The sequence below is a fragment of the Bactrocera oleae genome, chromosome 6 (genome assembly GCF_042242935.1).
Source record: "Bactrocera oleae isolate idBacOlea1 chromosome 6, idBacOlea1, whole genome shotgun sequence".
In the NCBI taxonomy this organism is placed as follows: Eukaryota; Metazoa; Arthropoda; class Insecta; order Diptera; family Tephritidae; genus Bactrocera; species Bactrocera oleae.
In genome coordinates, this window is record NC_091540.1 from 28020297 (window position 1) to 28037331 (window position 17035).

The 17035-nt window shown below is 42.5% G+C and overlaps 1 protein-coding gene and 1 pseudogene across 5 annotated transcripts in view; one reads left to right on the top strand and one right to left on the bottom strand.

The window, feature by feature from the left end:
* The window catches only part of LOC106622753 (uncharacterized), a 34374-nt gene extending 25101 nt beyond the window's left edge, over nt 1-9273 (bottom strand). For 2 of the 5 annotated variants that reach the window (XM_036371439.2, XM_014242027.3), the window contains exon 1: nt 9059-9267. The gene's annotated coding sequence lies outside the window, so the exon portion shown is untranslated. Of the gene's footprint in view, nt 1-9058 lie in introns of all 5 variants that reach the window. The other 3 variants (XM_036371440.2, XM_036371445.2, XM_014242030.3) reach the window with 3 other exon arrangements.
* Nucleotides 307-14514, top strand: LOC138857757 (uncharacterized; annotated as a pseudogene).
* Nucleotides 14515-17035: the final 2521 nt, after the last annotated feature.

Here is a 17035-nt window from a genome sequence, read left to right on the forward strand (position 1 = left end):
TTGTTGGGCATGCAAAGAGGTGGTTAGTATTATGCGTGGCCTCATTGCATGCAGGACATGTGTTTGGTATGTCGGGGTCTATTCTGGATAAGTAGGAGTTTAACCTGCCACAATATCCAGAACGAAGTTGAGCGAGGGTCACTCTGGCTTCGCGGGGCAACTCGAGCTCTACTTCTGCTATAGGTGGTGGTTTGACTCCTAGTACGCCATTCACTGAGAGGGAGTCGATAAAGGTGTTAATGGCGCCACTGTGAATGGCGGTCAGTGCTTGTCTGTAGTTTGTTGCGTCAGAAAGTAACCGTAGCCATGCAAATACAATTGGCCGACGGTACCACCAGCAAGATTTACGACGCCGTAAAGACCAACATCGAACTCGGACAGTCATCGCTCCAAGCAGTAATACATGTTATGCCCGGTGCGATTGATGACGTCATACCCGGATTAGATACACTGGGGAACATGGGAGTTAAGGTGTCCTGCGGAGGACACCAGGTAGTGCTGACAACGGCAGATGCTCAGCATTCAGCAGCCTTCTACACCATGCCATCAGAAATGGTAGGCAACGCAACCCCAACTACACCAAATATCCGACTACTGAAACCCAGTAGGACGAAGTTCAACAAAACACGTAAGCTAAAGTGCAGGAGGATTAATTGAGTCGAGCCTAGATCGACCACCAACCAGAGAAACGAAGCGGCCCGCACACGCGACTTCTTAGCGGAGGAGCTTTGAAAATTCGAAACCATGACCGACAACCGCCCCATCAAGTAACTATATTTTCACGCAATCCAGCGATGCATCGAACCGTCTCACAGCCCACACAGCGCGCCGATTGTATTGGCCCGGAAAAAGAACGGTAAGTGGCGTTTATGCGTGGATTATTGGCAACTCAACGCCCGATCAGTGCCCGACGCATACCCCTTACCTAGGCCACAACACATATTAGACAAGTTACGACAAGCAAGGTATATTAGCAGTCTGGACCTCAAGAACGGCTACTGGCAGATACCTTTAGAGCAAGGCAGCCGGCCATACACAGCCTTCACCATACCTGGGAGTGGCCTATTCCAATGGCACGTCATGCCATTCGGCTTACATTCAGCACCTGCGACGTTCCAGAGGGTACTCGACCAGGTCATAGGCCCTGTGATGAAACCACATGCCTTCGCCTACCTTGACGACATAATCGTCATAGGCTCTACATTCGAGGAACACATACAGAATTTACGAAAGGTACTACAGAGATAACAACAGGCCAACCTTCGAATCAGTCCTGAGAAATGCGAGTTTTTAAAGAAGGAACTCCGGTATATGGGTCACGTGATCAGTGACAAAGGCATCCACACCGACCCCGAGACAGTATCAGCAGACCAGGAGCTGAAGCCCCCAATTAGCGTGAAAGAAGTACGCCAATATCTTGGGATAGCCTCCTAGTATCACTGCCGCTCACCGCCTTATTAAATACAGGGAGACACTGGAAGTGGGGAGCTGAGCAACAAGAAGCATTTGAAAGCATCAAGCACAGGTTAACAGATATCCCTTCACGGCAGAGTGGTGGAGATGGTCAGCACGGTCAAATATCTGGGCCTCACGCTGGATTCCACGCTACGATGGAAGCAGCACGTGGACCGGACCCTAACCAAAGCTACAAAAGCAATCATGGTGTGCAACCGACTTGATGGAAAATCCTGGGGGAGTAGTATTGCTATACTCAGCGATAGTCAGGCGGCACTAAGAGCGATCTCTGCCTATGAGGTCAGATCTCTTCTAGTACTGGAGTGTATAGAACGGCTGAACAGCCTATCAGAGCACAACCGAGTGCACCTTATGTGGGTGCCTGGCCACAGGGGTATATCCGGGAACGAATTGGCTGACGAGTTGGCCCGCTCTGCGGCCTCTACAAAAATGGTAGGACCGTAACCATTCATAGCGGTTGGTCCACATACAATTAAAGAGCTCCTCCGTAGGGGGGAAAGAGTAGGTAGGGAGACACATTGGCAACAACTTCAGGGAATGCACCGTGCCAGACTGTTAATGCGGGGTTACGACCTCAAACGGTTCAAAACCATAATTAATCTCCCGAGCCACTGCAGGCTTAAGAAGCACCTCTTCAACATGGGTATAGCCTCTTCTGCAAACTGCCGGTTCTGCGACATAGAGCCGATAACCCCTAAACATCTGCTGATGAACTGCACAGCAGTCTGCAGACGCAGAATCAAGGGCCTGGGATCCATGTTTCCTCACAGGGATTGTATCACCTCACTAGCACCGAGCAGAATTTTGGAATTTATTAACATGCTGGGCCTAGATGATACGATATGGCTTAGGGGAGGGCACAATAGACCATAGGTCGCGGTGCATACCTCAAAAATTAATCTAATCTACAGGTTCACAGAGGCTCCTGTCCTCGCATGTTCGAATTTCAGCCAGACATTTACCTTGCAGACGCACGCTAGCAACATCGGCCTTGGTGCAGTGCTGACACAGAAACTGGAAAGAGGCGAACGCGTAATAGCCTACGCCAGTCGCAAATTGAATAAGGCGGAGACCAACTATTCGGTAACCGAAAAGGAGTGCCTCGCCATAGTCTAGGGAATCCGGAAAATGAGACCCTACCTAGGGGGATATAGGTTCACGGTGATAACGGATCATATGTCACTGAAGCGGCTGAATTCTATAGAAAGCCCTTACGGTCGTATAGCGCGATGGGCTTTAGAATTACAGCAACATATCTTCAACATCGAGTATCGCAAAGGAAACTCAACCTAGTAGCGGACGCACTGTCCCGGCAGCCACTAGAAACCATAAGACATGCGACGACGCTGGCGCCACAATGCAACTGGTGGCGAAAGCGAGTAGGGGAAGTACTCGCCAACCCCTAGAAGTATGCGGACTACATGGAAAAGGATGGTCAACTCTATCGCCATATCCCGTGTCTATCCCAGGATTAAGAGGCTGTACCCTGGAAGCTATGTGTGCCTAAACCCCTAGGCCAAAGAGTCCTGCAAGAAAACCATCGAGAACCGTTACGGACGCCAGTATGAGTCCTGCCCGAAATACAAAAAGGACAGCAGAAACCAGCAGGAAAGATGTTTTCGCAGATGACACAAGAACCGTTGATCCTCTGACCGACTCAACCCTTAACTTTCTGTCGCCAACACAGTCTCCTGCGGCCCGGGATTATTTTTTCACGGCTATACACGAGCGTCGTCGTCGTAGCACCCACAAGCGTCAACTCATACACGAACGCACGTTGTAGAAGCATCGTCGAAGCCTACACAAGCGCCGGCAGAAACACCCGAGAGTCGTCACCGTAGCACACACGACCGTCAACGCACGCGGCAGAATCTTCTCCGAAGCCAACACAAGCGCCGGCAGAAACATCCGGGCGTCGTCGTTGTAACAGAAAACAGCGACATCCAAGACACCATTTTGTAAAGTTATACTACAATAAATAAAATACGATTTGTAAAAAGCCCTATAGCTTACAATTTTATTGTAATGAACCCTGGACACGGCGAGTATACCTCAGCAAATTAGAAGGAGCAGGGGCAGCAAAAAAAGCTTCGTTACAACGAGTGAAAATTCTTTTTCACGATCTTGGGCACACCATAAATATATTTAATTGTCATGCTGTCGACACCCCTTTCACCATAGAGTCTCAATCCAGGCGCAGGTTTTTTAGGTGCTGTTGTTGGGAAGGCGTTAGATCAGCATTAAAGATGAAATTTGTGTTTCCATCAGGAGGTCTATACTTGATGATAGAGAGTGCGTCGGCTGGTAAGCGAGTGGTGGAGTGCAGAGGACATATACGTACCGATGTATGTCGTCCAAGTCGGCGTAACTCGAGTTCAGTGGCAACACTCATTAGCTAGGAGGCAGATCAGCTACTGAGTTCGCCCTGTCGTCTTCTAAACGGTCTTTACCTACAGCTTTGTCTGATTCAGGAATGTTCGGAGCAATAACATTGGCTATCCTATAGATCTTTAAACTTACGATCGTAATCAGTAGTAAAGTGATCAAAATACTCTCAATTTCGTTAGCTGGTGACAGGTTATGTGGTAGTTTGCCATCATCAGATTTCCGGAGGTCTGTCTTGACGCTAATAGCATTGTGACAGTGGGTGCAGTTCCAGACACACTATTTTCTCTTTATGCTAATTTCAGTAGCTTTAAACTCTTTAGGTGTGAGGTCAGTACATTTGGAATGAAACCAGTGACGACATGCAGCACATTGGATACTTGGCTGTGTTCTGTCCCGTATTAACTCAGAGCAATAACCACAAACTTGTGATGTTGTGTTTATTTTCTTAGGCGGCATTTTTATTTGAATTTCGCTTTTATAAGGTTTTGGAAGTTTATAAACACTTTCGCAACTATATTAGGTGAAACTCAATCACCGTCTGCTTCAATATTGCCAACACCTTTCAAAGCTTTTATAATATTATATCAGAAACAAATACCGCGAAATTGTATACAGTTTAAGTTATTAATATGGTTCTATATTTACTTTAGCTATTATGACATATGTATATTGTTTTTCATCAAAAATTTGGCTAAATCACTCATCAATTTAAAAAAAAAAAAAATTATTAACGCATCAACACCCCTAGCTTGCAACAGTTTCTTTGTTGTATCGCACCAATTTTACACTTTCTAACACAAAATTATAATTTTAAGACGTACCAAATATTCTTGGATAAGATTGATAAGATAACGAGATAAATGGATATAATAAATTACTCCTTAATACTGCAAATAGCTGTTTTAAGTAATTAAGTAATCCACCATGGCCTTAATTCAGAACTATAATTTCCCTTATACTGTTAACCCTATGTTAATGGTTGACACGGTTATCGTCGTATCTCCTCGGATTTACAGGGATTTAGAGATTACATGACATTAGGTGCTCTACCCGTTTCGTCCTCTTATGTGGATCTACCAGTTGTCGAATCTCTAAATTGAGATCCCTTATATGGAGGTCACAGGAAAAGACCTGACATAAGAAGTCGCGCTAAGATTGCTGATTTATTGCAGAATTGAGGTTTGCCGACGATTACGTCCGTAGGAATGGGTAGTGCGGTTCTCGATAAATTCTGTGAAGTCGACCCAATTAGTTTTGGTAAAGTTAACGAAGGTACGGTTTTCCATAGAAATAAGGTCATTAGTTATCCGATCGAAATTATTATCGGCAGGTGCTCTGATGCGAGGGTTAGAATAGGTTGCCACGTTATTCTGTTTATCAGACCACAACTAGCGATGGTGGGCAATTCCCACAACAGCCGGTTCTGCGAAACCATTCCGGATTTTATCCGGCCAAGGGCTGCTATTTCGACGATCTAACCCTGTTTGGATCGGTAAGTTCTAGATTTAGTTTATCGTCATTGTAGCATCGCCTAGCAGCAGGGTTGCTGCGTATCCTCCTGAACCGTGCAGGCATCGAGTCTAACCCGTGCCCCGAGGAATTCTACTGCTGCGTTTGCTCTAAAAGGCTCCATCCAAACTCGACCTCAGTTAGGTGCAATACATGCAACGGATGGAGCCATCTTAAGACCTGTTCAGGCCTTAAGACACATAGGGAGTGGACCACGAGTTACGTGGCCCCATGCTGTCAACGCAATAATGCGACATCTGCTTCAACGGCTGTGCAACCTGCACCATGTTCGCGCACTGCGCTGCCGCTCCAGTAGAGTGGCCAAGATAGGACCTCCACGGCCCTATGTAGCTCACACAGACAGCATGACTCCCAGTCTGACCAACCTCCCCCCCAACCTGCATCCAGCTCCAATCCTCGTGCGAGAACCACCCAGCAACTCCTGGTTCCTCGCACAGTCTGTTCCGTATGTCTAACCGTAATACGCCGGAAAGTCACATCAGTCAAGTGCGATTCTTGTACTGGCTGGTGTCACTTTCTGTCGTGTTCCGGTCTGCGCACCACACGAGAGTGGAGTGCGTCGTATGTTGCCCCATGATGTAGGAGTCTGCCCCCGCAATCACATACAGTGGCGTCGCCAATCAACACCACATACATGCACCCCATTTACCCCTAGGATCACGACCGGACACCCGCGACAAACGCGACTCCTACAATTCAACTGCAACGGACTACAGAGCAAGATCGAGGAGATAATTGCATTCATGAGCCGGGAGCGCATATCGATAGCTGCAGTCCAAGAAACCAAGTTAAACAGCCGCTCAGATTTTCTGAGTTGTGCAGATTTCAACGTTTTACGTAAGGATCGCGAGCGAGATAATGGTAGAGGCCTAGATTTCATCTTTCTGTGGACAATCGCACCTTTATTAACTTTAACAAAGCTAACTGGGTCGGCTTCACAGAATTTACTGAGAGCACCTTCAACGCACTACCCATTCCTACGGACGTCATCGTTGGCGAGCGTCAATTCCGCAAGGTGATCGCTGCTGCTAAACATAAGCGGACAAAATGGGTGGAACACCTGAAGTCCTGTAATCTCTTCACCGGTGTGAGTAAGCTTTGGAATACTGTCAAGGCCTTGTCTAATCCGAGGAGACATGACGACCGGGTTGAAATTCAATTCGATGACGACGAAGAAGTGCGCCAAACGATGTGTTACCCGACGGCTGCGCAAAATGCCAAAAGACTGCCACCACTTACTTTCACCGATGGGGAGGTTCAAAGTGCCATCAAAAAGGTGAAATCGTCTAAATCCATCGGCCCTGACGGAATAAGCATGCTGATGCTAAAACACCTAGGCCCAATGGGAGTAAACTATCTCACGAAGGTCCTCCACTTGTCGATATCTACTCTTTAAATACCCGATGTGTGGAAAGTCGGAAGAGTGGTCCCCTACTGAAACCTGGGAAACCCTCCAACAAAGGGGAGTCTTATCGCCCGATAACTCTCCTTTCCCCAGTAGTGAACACACTTGAGGTGTCCTCAAGTCGGTTGCCGGCAGCTCTTGGGGAAAAGACAAAGAAACGTTGTTGACAACTTACAAGGCAATCGGCCGGCCGGTACTAAATTATTCAGCCCCAATATGGTCGCCTGAATGCAGTGACACGCAGAAGAAGAAGCTTCAGACCTGTCAGAACACTGCACTTCGGACTATCACGGGATGCCTCTTGATGTCTCCAATCGAACACCTACATAGTGAGGACTGTTTGCTTCCGGTTAAGGAACAGAACGAACTCCTCTCCAAGCAGTTTCTGCTGAGGTGTTTTCGTAGAAAACACCCCTGTAGTCGCCTGCTTGTAGCGGAGCCGCCTCCTAGGAACATCAAGAGGTCTTTCCTTGATTTCGTCGACGGCATTAGGCAGTACCGCCATTCACAGTGGAGCCATCAACACCTTCACCGACTACCTCTCAGTGAATGGCGTATTACGAGTCAAACCACCACCCATAGCAGACGTAGAGCTCGAGTTGCCTCGCGAAACCAGACTGACCCTCGCGCAACTTTGTTCTGGATACTGTAGCAGGTTAAACTCCTACTTATCCAGAATAGACCCCGACATACCAAACACATGTCCTTCGTGTAATGAGTCTCCGCATGACACTAACCACCTCTTTGCATGCCCAACAAACCCCACTCATCTAACACCCTTCACCCTATGGTCCGACGTCGAAACACCTCGTTTCCTTGGCCTCCCGTTAGATGACCTCGACGACAACGAATCTGGAATCTATCACCCAAACGGGGACTAGGTAACCGTTACAACAACAACAACATGGTGATATATGTGACGCGATTGAATTATGAACACCCCGGTTTTTGACCGACCAGGGTTATTTTTTTGAAGCGCGGCCGAAGGCCGCCAACGCAAAAAGGAGTTCTGCGCAAAAAACCTTGATACACCCCGGTGTTGGACCGACCAGGGATATTTTTTTGAAGCGCGGCCGAAGGCCGCCAACGCAAAAAGGAGTTCTGCGCAAAAAACCTTGATACACCCCGGTGTTGGACCGACCAGGGTTATTTTTTTAAAGCGCGGCCGAAGGCCGCCAACGCAAAAAGAAGTTCTACAAGAAATAAGGATTATTGTCATAGAGGGTATAACATAATACTTAACATCAATGCTTTAGTAATAGTTTATTTCTCTAGGTTTTGGATTCCTGCATTTGGGGTATTATCTGTTTTAATTTCTTTCAGTTCAATTACAAAAGATGTCGATAAGGTAACACTGGTTATTTGAAATTTTGCAACCCTTTTTTTATTGTCAGAATTAATAGAATTTAACAACAATTTAATTATTGAATTAAACTATTTTTGCACTATATAATGTAAAAAACATGTGTAAAAACGAATTAGTGAAGTGTTAGTGGATATAAAAGTGAAAAATATAAGTGTATAACTCATTTGAAATGGGAAAAATGCGTACTTTAAATAGTCGAAATTTTGAACTTTAAACCCAAATATCTCGAAAACTATAAGTTTCCCGCGGCTATATCTATATATATTCTTGATCTGGAGGATCTCCTCTATCCGCCCATACCCATTTTATCCCCGAAAGCGTGGGACGTTATACTAAAGATTTCCCAAAAAAAAATTTCATTTTTGAGGCCTCCTTATGTGGGGGACCTAAACTATACATTTACCGTTGGGGGAACTAAACTATACATTAACCAAATTGAACAATGAATTAATTATAGAATTAAGGCTATTATTGCACTATTGGTACAAACTAATTTGTGAAGTGCTAGTGGATGTAAAAGCTAAAAATGTCAGTGCATATTTCATTATTAATCAAAGAAACACGCACTTTAAATTGTTGAAATTTTAAGCTTTAAACGCAAGTATCTCGAAAATCATAAGCCAGCGGCAACTAAATTTATATAAATTTTTTTTTAATCTGGTGAGCCTTCTCTAACCGCGCAATCCCATTTTAGCCAAGAATACGGTGGATGCTATTCCAAAATTTACCATTAAATACTGTTTCTGCTATCACATCTTTCCCCTATCACCAATCTTTTTTTAAGAACTAAATAAAACTGTAAAGTCCTGGATCATCATAGAGTAATACAATGAAATAAGTTAAATATAAATACATCAAAAATGAGTTTAAAGCAATAAAATTATTATTCTTACTTCGTGCTGGTAAATCTTATATTTCAACAAGTTTTATAAAACACATTTTATACACCATCTGACTTTTTTGAGGTTTATGATTAATTAAGTATATAAAAACCACTCTTTTTTATTTTGAATTTGTGAACGGTAGGGTAAAATAATATCACAAATTGTCAAAAGCCTAACTCGATTTCTCGACAGGCAATCGATGTGGCCTATACAACTTTATTGCAATCAATATTGCCAACGTATACCATATGCCATAAAATATATGTGTGGAAACTACTTTGTGTTAGTAAAAATAATAGCAAAAAATATTAGTGTAAACTGTTTTATAATCAAAGAAGAACGCACTTTAATGTGTTGAACTTTAAATGCACATATCGCAAAAACTATAAGTAAGCGGCAACTAAATGTATATATTTTCTTAATCTGGAGAGCCTCCTCTAACCGCACATTTCAATTTTAACCACGAATACGGAGGATGCTATTCTAAAATTTAGCTTTAAATATTTTGTCGGGTCGGCTTTAGTTTAGTATTCTACGTTTTCCGGGTTAAGAGGGGTATGGTTGGATAGAGGAGATTCTCCAGATCACGAATATGTATTTATGAATTACTTTTCTTTTATATTATGCAATTATTATACACTAACACTTCACTTCAATGTTTCTACATATTTTTTTATAGTAAATATTTAAGTATTTGCTTTAAATAAGCATTTAATTTTTACACAATTTTCGTTATATGAGTAATAAAAAATTTTACAAATATTGTAAAATAAAAAAAAGGAGAATCTCCTCTATCCAAACATACTTCTCTTAACTCTGAAACCGTGGGATGCTAAACTAAAGTTTTCCACACGGATGATAGAACAAACTCATACCGGCGATAAATTGCCAGAAGCAACTAGACAGTGGATTCCTACAAGTACTTGCCAAAATGTTCCAGTGGCGAACTTTTGTTAAAGATCTACTATATAAGGGCTGCCGAACTGTGCAGCAAACATAGTTCCTATTAGAGCGTAAAAGAGAAATTAAGCTATAAGCAATAACTTGTTAACTCGAATAGCGAGCAATAAGTGTTAAGTTGTTGGATTTAGAAATAAGGTAAATAACATTATATTGGGACTTTAATTTAACAATCCAGTGATCCAACTCAAGAGTTAGTTACAAGGTAGACGATTTATCGAGAAATCCGTTACAACTGGTGTCAGAAATGGGATTGTCTAACAAATTAACAAGGAGATTATTATTTGAAAATTGCAAAGTTTAACTATCTGAAGATTCCACAACTGAAAAAGAAGCTGGAGCAACGTGGTTTGGCGACAAATAGATTAAAAACTGAATTACAATCACGGTTTAGAGAGGCCAGGGGAAATGGATAATATTAATGTTGAGGAATATGTCTTTCAATTGGAATTAGAGGAAAAGACGACAAAGATACAATATATGAAAGAGACGCGCTAATCAAATGCTATGGACACCAACATGATTTTGGCTGCAATGTCCCAGCTGTCAACGCCGATATCAACGCAGATATCAACGCAAATATCGACACAGCTTAAAGAGCAGTTCGCAACGCACATATATCAGCTCAGGTGTCCCCACAGTTGAAAGAGCAGTTCGCACCACAAGATGCACGTATATCAGCACAGGTGCCCTCAGAGTTGGTAGAACAGTTCGCAGCGCAAGATGCACGTATATCAGCACAGGTGTCCTCACAGTTGAAAGAGCAGGATACACGGATATCGCAGGTGACCTCACAAATAGCAGAAGTGTTGTCATAGATTTCGGAAGAGCGGGATAGAATTAAAACTGAAGTGGAAGAATTGAGAGATCGTCTCCGCGAGCAACAATTAAATCGGTTAATTATGCCGTCAGCTTTTACCAAGGTAAAACCTCCATCCTTTGATGGCACTATTCCGTTCCATATTTTTAAGCTTAAATTCGAAAAGACGGCATCTTCAAATAATTGGAACGCTGAAGATAAAGTCGCAGTTCGTTGCATTAAAAGGATCTGCAGCGGAGATGTTACAGACCATTTAAAACTGCGAGGCAAGTAGTTATGAAACGTTGATGGGTACATTAGAAAGACGGTATGATAGCACAGGAAGCAGATCTTCCAAATCGAGTTGCAAAATCGCCGCCAAAAAGCCAATGAGTCTCTGCAGGAGTTTTCTACAGAGACTGAGAGGTTAGCTCACTTAGCTTATGCATATAAATCCGTGGAATACATCGGAGACGTGAAAATTCAGACCTTAGTCAATGGAATACGAGATAACACTACACGCTTTGCTGCATTAGCATGTCCAAAATTGACGTTTGCGGAAACCGGTTCGGATGCTCTGACACAGGAAACTGCATCTTTGCTTAGCAATCAAACATTTAAAGCTCATAAAGTAGAAATAAAGGAACACACTTGGGTCAACCAATTACTTGACAACATGCAGAAAGCACTAGAAAAATCTACGGAAGCGCATAAGAAAAATGACGGTGTGCTTAAATGTTTCAACTGCGGAAAAAGTGGACATATTGCCCGCAATTGTAACCAGACTGATAATCCAGTTGGACGTAAACGCAAATGTCAAATCTAACTAACTAAAGTGAGCCAGCCGAAAAGGACACGGACTGGCTCCCACAAGCAAATGCCCTGTAATCTCCATTTCGCAAATTAGCAGGAATACGAGTAACGTTATCGGTTAGTGGATATGTAGAAGGCAAAAAGCGCATACTGACTGTGGATACGGGCGCATCACATTCCATAATTCGATCTGATCTGGTTGAGAAAGAAGTGAAACCATTAGCTAAGGCAAAGTTACGTACTACAACTGGAAAAGATACCCCAGTTTTACACAATTTTATAGTGGCATATATCGCCGACAAAAGTCATAATTGGAGTGGACTTTCTAGCGAATCAAGGAATCAAAATTGACATGGAAAACAGGATTATGTCCTATAGAAATATGGAAGTGCCACTTATGTTCGGTTACGATAATAAGTACAATGTTGGACGAGTGATAACAACAGAGTGCCAGCAGATTCCACCAACATCAGAAGCAGTTATTTGGGCAGAAATATATGGAGACTATGGGCCAAACAAGTGGTGGATTGTTGAGCTCACAAAAGACTCTACAACAAACTTACTTATAGGCTAAACCCTGGCTATGACAAGACAAGATAAACGTGTTCCAGTAAGAGTACTTAATGAGTGCAAGTAACCAATAAAACTCTTCAAAGGAGCTATATTAGGGCAGTGTCACGAGATTGAGGCCGTGATAAATTGCGAAATACGTCTTGAGGAAGATTCCATGGACGAAAACCATATATCTCGTGAAATTAACACATGGACTGAGGAACTAGAGGCAAACTATCAAACTATGGCTAAACAACTTCTTCTCAGATACTCATCCATATTTGATAAAGATGATGCCAAACCAGGAAGAACCAAAGTTGTGAAACATTTTATTAACACAGGTGATGCAAGGCCAACCCGCCAGGCTCCTCGGAGCATTCCTTTAACAAAACGTGAAGTTTTAAGCCAGACCATACGTGAAATGAGCGAAAGCGGCGTAAGCGAACCATCAGAGAGTCCGTGGAGCTCACCTGTAGTACTTGTGAAGAAGAAAGATGGCAACATGATGTAACGAAGAAAGACAGTTATCCACTACCTAGAATCGATGACACACTTGACTCGTTATCAGGCACAAAATGGTTTTCAACACTTGATTTAAAAAGTGGTTATTGGCAAGTGAAGGTAAACGAAAAAGACAAAGAAAATACGGCTTTTAGCGTAGGTGATGGTCTATGGCAATTTACCGTCATGCCCTTTGGATTATGTAACGCTCCTGCTACTTTTGAGAGACTTATGGACCCGGTATTAAAAAGATTACACTGGAAGACCTGTTTGGTATACCTCGACGATATCATTGTGTTGAGTAAAAGCTTCGATGAACACCTTAAGAACTTGGAAGAGGTTTTCCAACGGATGGCTAGCGCTGGTCTGAAGCTGAGTCCAAAGAAGTGTTCCCTTTTCAAAAAGGAAGTAAGCTACTTAGGACACAAAGTGATAACGGAGGGCATTTGCACAACTAATGAAAAAATCGAGGCAGTAAGAGATTGGCCCACTCCTAAAAATGTCCATGAATTGCGGAGTTTCCTTGGACTATGTACTTATTATAGATGATACGTTCCGAATTTTGCCAGCGTAGCTAGTAGCCTCCATGAACTCACAAAAAAGAACAGCGTTTTTGAATGAAATAAAGAACAGGAAGTGGACTTCCAAACTCTGAAGAAGCGGTTAAGAACTGCGCTAATGTTAGCATTTTCAGTCCCAGGATCAGCGTTTATATTGGGTACGGATGGCAGTGGATTTGCAGTAGACGGCGTTTTATCACAAGTCATTGATGGGCATGAGAAAGTGGTTGCGTATTACAGCCAGACCATAAGCAAGCCAGAGAGAAATTATTCATCAAACATTTTCATAAGCACCTATATGGCCAGCGATTTCGGGTGAGGACAGATCATGCACCATTAAAAAGACTTCTATAATTCAGCAACCCTGAAGGACAGTTGGCACGGTGGATTGAGAGACTCCAAAGTTACGACTTCCCTATAGAACATCGCAAAGGTAGTAGTCATGGAAATGCTGATGCCATGTCCCGCCGTCCCTGTAATCTGGAATGCAGACATTGCTCAAAGGCTGAGGCCAAAGAAGACATTATAGATGTCCGATTAATAACAATAACATAAGACTGGGATTCGGAGAAGCTACGGAAATGTCAGCAAGAGGATCCAGATTTGAAAAGTGTAATACACGGATTAGAGATGAATAATCCAACGAGAGAAGAAATAACTGCAAAAAGCCCAATCGCAAAGGCTTATTGGGCACAATGGAATAGTTTGAAGTTAGTGTCTGGCTGCTTGCATCGCGTATGGGAAAGCGAAGATGGGCAAAGTTCACGAGCTCTGATGATTGTTCCAAAAGTAAGAATTCCTGAAGTTCTCAACGAGCTGCACAACGGTCCAAGTCGAGGACACATGGGTATCACTAAAACCTTGGAGAACTTAAAACAAAGATTTTATTGAGTTGGTTGTCGTCAATCAGTTACGGAATGGATCGCCAATTGTGTCGAGGGCATTGCTGCTAAAGGGCCGCGTTCCAAGAGTCATGGTCAGATAAAGCAGTACAATTAAGGTGCGCCGTTTGAGCGAGTAGCCATGGATGTAGCTGGTCCATTTCCTACCGGTAAATTAGGAAACATATGTCATGCACTATTTCAGCAAATGGCCAGAGGTATACGCAATTCATAACCAAGAGGCAGGAACAGTAACGGATGTATTCATCCACAATTGGGTACCGAGATATGGTGTTCCAAGAGAATTACATTCTAAAAAAGGGAGAAATTTTGAATCAGCTCTAACTCAGGAGATGTGCCAGAAGCTGGGTATCCGGAAAACCCGTACAACTGCACTACATCCGCAGTCGGATGGCATGGTAGTACGATTTAATCGAACTTTGGAAGAACATTTGAGGAAAGTTGTGGACAAGTATCAGAGAGATTGGGATGCCCATATATCCTTGTTCCTGATGGCTTATCGGTCTGCTGTACAGGAAACAACGGGGCAGACTCCAGCAAGGGTAATTTGTGGTAATGATCTTCGACTACCGATTGATTTAAAATTTGGAATTAACGCCAACGGGAGAAGGAATACTAAGGAATTCAATAGCATCCTCGGAGACGAGATGAGGGATAAGCATGCTATGGTGAGGCAGCGCACCAAAATTATGAGCGATAACATGAAAGCAAAATACGACAATTCAATAAACTCTGAGGGTTTATTGAAGGCGATTGGGTATTGTTATATAACCCACAACGAAAGAAAGGGTTATCTCCCAAATTACAGTGTAATTGGGAAGGACCATACCAGGATACTAAACGACTCAATTATGTAGTGTATCGCATACAGAGCATTGGAAGACCAAGGAATAAAATGAAGGTTGTTCATCTGGAACTGCTTGCAGCGTTTGGTGCCGTAAATATCTATTCGGGACGATCAGACTTAGGTAGAGGGCAGTGTGGCGAACACGAGTACCAGAACAAATCAGAACTAACGATAAACTGCCAGAAGCAACTTATCAGTGAATTCGTAGTTGCCAGAATGTTCTAGTAGCGAAATTTTGTTAAAAATTTACTATATAAGGGCTGCCGGATTGTGCAACAGACACAGTTCTAATTAGAGTGTTGCCGTGTAAAGAGCAATTAAGCTATAAGCAATAAGTTATAAGTTTCAATAGCGAGCAATAAGTGTTAAGTTGTTAGAATTGGAAATAAAGATAAGTGTATAGCATTAAATTGGGACTTTAATTTAACAATCCAGTGATCGAGCTCAAGAGTGAGTTATAGTTAGACGATATATCGAGAAATCCGTTACAATATATTTTTATTTCTTTCTCAAACTTTGTAAAGAGAACAATTTGTATATATGTACATATGATCAACTATTAAAATAATTTATTAGCTAATGAATTGTTAACAGGAGACGTTTTCTCCACTTTGGGTTTTTTGCACGTCGCCGTTGACTTCACATTCCATATTATTATAATATTAAGAAAAAAGCAAGAAAAACGCTTATTGCAATAAAATTATTGACGCCCAACGTGGGGCATGTGTGTAAAACAACAGACTAAATTCTTGTGCAAAAGAAAACTTGATTGTACTAATCAAACAATATATTGCATCAATTGCAGAAAAAGATACCTGTGTACTCAAAAAGACAAATACTAGATTCGTGCATTAATTAAAATATAATTTGAATGCGTTAATATCATATTTATGATCTCATTCACAACATTTCATAAGTGCGTTGCAGTTATATTCTCGGTTATTGGTAGGTCACTTGGACTAGTGATTCGTGTTGAATTTACACATTGCTGTTTTGCAATGGGATGATTTGTCTAGTGAGATAATAAGGTCTTGTATTGTTGCTGAATTTACCGCTCACTGGAAAGCGTAAACATAAAAACAAAATTTTTTTATTATTATACATATATATGTTTACTCGTTTACATGCATATATTTATATTCGCTAAATTATCGATTGGAACAATTAGGTTATCGGAGTTGCCTTTGCTGCTTTTGTTAGCAGATCGTCACATACTCAACATAAATCACCACTGCGCAGTGTCGTGCTACTCTGCCCACACTGCACTGCTCAGCTGAACGTTCGTAGCTCTGCCGGCAATTGGAAACGTTACGCGCTTGACTGCTGCACCGTAGTCGCTGTTCTGCCAACGCTACGCTACTATCGCTAAACTGCACTGCTGCTAGCAGTAGTTATTGTCGCTCACTTTATTCGTTATATGCATTCTCTAAATTTTTTTTTTCATAAGCACTACAAACGCAACCCCGCTAACATAAAACGCAATATAACACGTATTAAATCTTTAGTTAAAGGATAAAAAAACCTTCACATGCGGAGTTACAATGTCGGCTGGGAATATTAGAGTTATACTTCAAGCAAGCACTCTCAGCTCAAGCTGACATTGAAGATTTGGATCCATCAGGCACACGTCGCGCAGATTTAGAGGATAGCTATGTTATAGCCAAACTTTGCATTCAAGCACAGCTTGGGGAGAAAGGGCACCTTACAGTTAGCTATGCCGAGACAACAGTTCCATCTCCTGTTTCCACGCCATCACACTTGCCAAGATTGTCCTGCATACCTTTAGCGGTAGAATACACAAATTTTATTGCATCTGTCACTCAACTTATCGCTCGTGAACCTAGACTTTCAAATAAAGAAATATTTTATTATTAATTGTCCTGTCCAGCTCTGGAAACCGTACGAGCCTTCCAGGTAGCCAGCTAAAACTACCCGAAAACTCAGGGTAAGCTTAGATTACCCAACTCTGATTTATTTGGAAGGTATTGGTATATTATCAACAACTGCTTAGTTTGATTGACAAGGCATCAATTAAATTCAGTTCGTTAGAAT